The sequence below is a fragment of the Octodon degus genome, unplaced genomic scaffold (assembly GCF_000260255.1).
Source record: "Octodon degus isolate 3935 unplaced genomic scaffold, OctDeg1.0 scaffold00055, whole genome shotgun sequence".
In the NCBI taxonomy this organism is placed as follows: domain Eukaryota; kingdom Metazoa; phylum Chordata; class Mammalia; order Rodentia; family Octodontidae; genus Octodon; species Octodon degus.
In genome coordinates, this window is record NW_004524631.1 from 8,916,485 (window position 1) to 8,922,332 (window position 5,848).

General features: G+C 37.1%; 1 pseudogene; it reads right to left on the reverse strand.

Annotated features, from left to right (window-relative positions):
• The window catches only part of LOC101588097, a 70,293-nt pseudogene extending 65,730 nt beyond the window's left edge, over positions 1-4,563 (reverse strand).
• Between the last annotated feature and the right edge of the window lie 1,285 nt (positions 4,564-5,848).

A 5,848-nucleotide genomic window follows, 5' to 3' on the forward strand; every position in this document is an offset into this window, starting at 1 on the left:
AGAGGGAGGGAAAGGGAGAAGGAGAGCTACTGAGACAGAGAGAGAGAGAAACCTCCAGGAAAAGGCAGCACTTTTTTTTTCTACTAGCCATCTAGAAGCCAGAAAAAAAAAATCATTTTAAGGAACAGCAGTGTGGGTGACAGAGTGTAGTCCTCAACACAGTAGTTCTTAAATACTCGTACAGATCAGAGTCATGGAGAGGGCTTGCTACACCTGGGCTGCTGGGCAGCACTGCCAGGGCTTCCGATTCAGTGTGTCTGGAGCGAGGCCTCCAAGCCAGCTTTGCCAACGAGTTCCCAGATGCTACTGGTGCTCCCAGAGCTGCTCATGTAAGGAAGGGGTCTGTGTTTAAGAATGAGAACACCTGTTAAGCCCCGAGCCTTCACATTTAGCTGCTGACCATGCTTGGACACGTTGCTTACCAAATTCTAAGATAGAGTTTTGTTAAGTTTCTCAGGCAGGCCTCGGACGTGCGATCCTCCTGCTCAGCCTCACTCAGCGCTGGGATTGTGAGCATGCTCTATCACACACTACCTGATTTGCTACTCCTTGTTGTAGAGTATGTGTGATAACATTAAACCAATGCGGACATCTCAAATCGGGAGATCACAAAGAGATGATGCAAGAACGTGTTGATAAACGTTGATTCTAGTATGCATCTCTCTCCCTTTTCTTTTACAACTGAAAACAAAAGAACATTTGCCCAGCGCAAATTTCTCCCAGATAGTTCAGCCTGAATTTCTTGGGGATGATGCATGCCAAAGTAGTCGAGCAGTCTAGCCTAAAGACAAGTTAGAAATCCTGGTAGACAATGTTGATGGCCCAATCAATTATGACCTCCCCCCTTTTCTTCTGGCTAACCCAGGATTATTTTAAAATGGAGTAGATTTGTGTTTATGGATGAAAACAAAAGAACAAGCACCTCCCTTGGATAACCTAGTAATGAGAATCATAATTGGTCTAAGCCTATCTTGATAACCCATTTTTTTTTAATGTATGTAGTGTAGGGCCTACAGATGAATTTATAGTGATCCTTTCTGTTTTTCAGCCTCCCAAGTGTTGGGATTACAGGCAAACACCACCACACCCCATTTGATTCTCTGTCTCAGCATGCCTTGGGGCGGGGCCAGCGCTGCACACCAGGGATCAAAACCCTGGACCCTGCATCTGCCTGAGCAAAGTACCTTAATCCTCTGAGCCATCTGGTCAGCCCAGCCCATCTTTTTTTATATGAATGTTAACATAGTCAAATTCATATGCTCAGAAAATATTTTTTCAGTGCTAAGCATCATTCTTGGTGCCATGATATAAAAGTAAACAACAACCAATAGTCTTCAGCAGGAGGTTTATTTATTTATTTATTTTCATGTATTTGGTACAGAGTCTCGCGGCACAGCTCAGACACACAGTGATCCTCCTGTTTTCAGCCTCCCCAGAGCTGGGATTACAGGCGTGCACCACCATGCCTGATCTTAGGAGAATTATTTATTGGAAAATAACACAAGTACTTTCTGCTGCTGTGAAGAAAATAGACTGCATACATTTGGAATTCTAACCTGCTCTTAGGAAGAAAGTGGAAATTGATATGAAGAATAATTTCTGTAAGAAGTAATTAAGCTAAGAATTATGGATGTATAGGAGCAAAAATGTTTAACCTTGTATAAAGTTTATGAGACAGGGAAACTTTATTATAAAAATTGAAAAGATTAAATAGGGATAGATCACAGGACATATCAAATGATGTCTGGAGCTTCATAATTTTGGCCAAAAGTAGGAAGTTGGTGAAGGATTTTAGTTAGCATGTATTAGAGAAGATTCACATTTTGAAAAATTACTCTGTCCACAAAGAATGATTTAAAACAAGATAAGGTAGACATTTATAAAATTGAACAAGTGCTTGAAATAAGACATGCTCATTGACTGGGCTAGAACTGCTCTGATCAAAACAGAATACACCAGCTATCTGTGGCCCCTGAGTGCTTAAAATGTGGCTCATCCAAATTAAGATAGATTTATTTTATTAAAATAACAAATATTTTATGCATTTTCTCTCCTCTATGACCATATCAGTATAATCTTTTGCACTTTCAGAAGTGATAATGTAAGAAATATAGCTGTGTCCCTTACTGTATATATGTGAATAAGATTTTATGAAAGTTTAGATAATGTCCCTTACATTTTCTTTCTTTTCACTGATATTAGGAAAAAAAAAAGAAATGTAGATATAAAACTGATTCAGATAACTTGGGTGGTAGTATGCGATACCTTATATGAAAGATGACATAGTCAAGTCTTATAATTTTCTATTAGGAATTGAGCCAATTGGGCTGGTAATATAGCTCAGCAGACTAAGTGCTTGCTTAGGTAAGCACAGGGGCCAGGGTTCAATCCCTGGCACCGTATGCCTTGCAAGCCCCACCCTCAGGAGTGCTGAGCAGTTGATGGAATCTGGGCATGGTGGCACATGCCTGTAATGCCAGCACTAAGGAGGCAGAAATCAGGAGGGTCACTAATGAGTCTGAGCTGCATAGTGAGACCTTGCACACACACACAAACAAACAAACAATAACCTTAAAAAATAAAGAAATTGAGCCAATTAAGAGTATTGGCTAAAGGTTGAGGATATATCTCAGCGGTACAGGGCCTGCCTGGCAAGTATGAGGTCAGGAGTTCACTGCTTGGTACAAAAAAAAAAAAAAAAAAGAAAAAGAAAAAGAATATTGGCTAAGACTTTGTACATAGCATACATAGCACAAATGAAATTATTTGATTATGAATTTCAGTTCTCTGAATTTTGAAAGTAATAATGGTAAATGTCAGGAGCCAGTAGATAATGCTCCAATATTTTTTATTCTTCTCTAGTTATATATAAGCTACAATTTTAAAATAAATGAAAATAAGAAAAATCAACAGTTAAAATTAAATTGTATTGAAATTTTTACTGCAGTGTGAACTTTAGAGAAATTTCCTCTTATAGTTCTTTTACAACATACTAGAAATATCTTTTGTGGGAAAATAAAACATTTTATTTGAATTTGAAATGAGAACGGAAAATTCACAAACAGGATATGTAAGGATTAAATATTTAAAAAGTCAAATTAGTAAAATAAATCTGAACTATTTAATATTCATTTTAAACAGCTAATCATGTATTTGTAATAATCTACAACAAAAGCAAAATTAGATTCTTGATGGCATATGGCCAAATATCCTAAAATAAATTCCATATGGTTGAATATCAAATACGAAATTAAACCAAGATGTTAAAGGGTACACAAATGATCAAATATGCTATGAATTTTTAAATTTCAGGACATTAACAACACAGTAAACTAAATTAGAAAGTAAATCACACCTAAAAGCAAGTGTTCATAATGTAGTAGAAATATAGTATACTTAAGGCTGGGATATAGCTCAGTGACGCAGTGCCTGCCTGGCAAATATGAGGTCATGAGTTTGATTCCTGGTACCAAAGAAGACCAAGTAAACAAACAGAAAAAGACTTAGTCATAGCAATGTACTATTCTTAATATAAAACTTTAAAGAGTTATAAGAAAATACGACAAATGTGTACTGAAGATATTAAAAAACATGAAATAGAAATATTCCGAAGGAAAAAAAGTAAAATAACATTTTATTTAACTACCAATGTCTTTAAAATACTAAATGCTATTCTGAAAATGTGGACTTGCTCATATTTGTTGATATGACTTAATGTCAATTTTTGAATTATAATATTTGAAATTTGATTTAAACTTAATGTTCTTTAAAATATAGTGGTTAGGGGTCGGGGAGATGGCTCAGCAGAATAAGAGCTTCCCTGGCAAGCGCAAGAGCCTGAGTTCAGTCCCCGGTTCCACCAAAACGAAATAAAATAAAAAATAAAAAATTATAGTGGTCAATTTTAAAACTATGAAATAGTTTAAACATACAAAAAAGCATGACAAAAAAATTAATAATCCCAGAATCTAAGCTATAGTACCAATCTCAACAACATTTTGCAAAATTCATTTCAAATAATTTTCATTTTCCATTTTTAAATTTTGTTATGTTTTGGAATCCAAGTAGCTCAAGTTTTACGTGTCATCGGGAAGTAAGAAGACCAGGAGTCACTTTTTAACTTAAAGTAAAAACATTTCACAATCTGGGAAACAGCCAGTTCCTTGTGGCACTGAGCGCTGTGACCTTGCCAAAAGCGAAACACGCAAGGGAGTCCCGGCATCACCTGTGCTCTCAGCCACACATAAATGTCGGACCGAAACACAGCTACCTTTGCCACCTTTCTCTTTAGGTGGCCTCCCTTGATTCAATCTCTAACAATTTCTCTCCATCTGCACTCCTGACTTTGTTGTTATCAATTCACATAGGTTTTCACATTTTTGTGCACACCTGCTATTTCCTAGTTCCATCTCTCATGACCAAGTGCCATAACTGGTGTGACTTACGCAGCACAGGAATGTATTTTCTCTCGGCGGTGGATACTAGAGCTCTGACCAATGCTCCCTCGTGCTCAGGCTCTGGTGCGGGCACCCTTCTGGGCTGCAGACTGTCATCTTGGGGCATCTTTGTATCGTAGGAAGAGGATTAGCCAACTCTCGGGGGCCTCTTTTAATAGGGCACTAATCCCATTCATGAGGGCTCCATCCTCCTGACCTAATTAACAGCCCAAGATGCCCGACTCTGAGGACCATCACAGTGGAAGTTAAGATTTCAACACTTGAATTTGGGAAGGACAAACCATGAAAGTACTATACTGTATAGTTTCTCTGCTTTTTTATAGATATGGAAGCACTATTTTTTTTTTTTTTACCTAGCAATATTTTAAAGATATTTTTCATAGTAATTGCTATACTAATAGTTTATTCTCTTTAATGTGCAATGTTCTGTTGTAGTAATGTCTGATAAATTATTCATTCATTCCTACTTTTTTATGGACACTTAGCTCATATTATATAATGAATGTTTATTACTTTACAAAATTACAAGTTTTTGAAATTATTGAGCAGTAACAAAAAAAATCAATAGTGGGATTCAAATAATATATTTGGATGCATCTGGCTGTAATATCTTATAGAAACTGACTCTCCTATTAAAATCCAGATAAACACAAGGTTTTTTTTTGGTGGAACTGGGGATTGAACTCAGGCCCTTGCCAGGGAAGTGCTTAGTCTACTGAGCCATCTCCCGGCCCCAGGTTCTTTTTATATAGAAATGAATTCCATTTTATGATTCACGATAATTTAAAATTCTATTATCTTTAATTTTCAAGACCCTTTACTTTATAAAATGCTAAAAAAAAAAAAAAAAGAATTTGAAAGAGGAAGCAGAATCCTACTTCCATCTTTGCCTAATGGAAGTTTCCTAGGTAATCTCATATCTAGCAACAAGGACAGTTTTAGCCTTGTTTAAACTCAGCTGAGTTATAAAGTACAATTTGCCATCAAATTGACACAGATCTGCTTATTTTTCTGAAGTCAAAGGTGAAAATAACACTCGTTCTTCTGTTCCAGTGGACCGATACCTAATGAATGATCAGTAAATACTTTTTGAAAGTTTAGATTTTTAGCTTTGAGGAAAAGTTTGGGAGAGAGCGTGTTGATGCTATAATTCAGAAACTACTGGTCACTTTATGATGAAGATTTTAAGGAAAATACATGCTGTAGAGCCAGCCAGATAGCTCAGCGGACTAACATGTCTGCTTAAGCAGAGCATAGCGGCCTGGGGTTTGATTATGGGTTTGCCATGCCAGCTCCACCCCCGGGGCATGCTGAGATGGCCATTGAGACAGGGTGTGGTGGCGCACACCTATAATCCCAGGGTTTGGGGGGAGAAAATAGGAGAATCACTG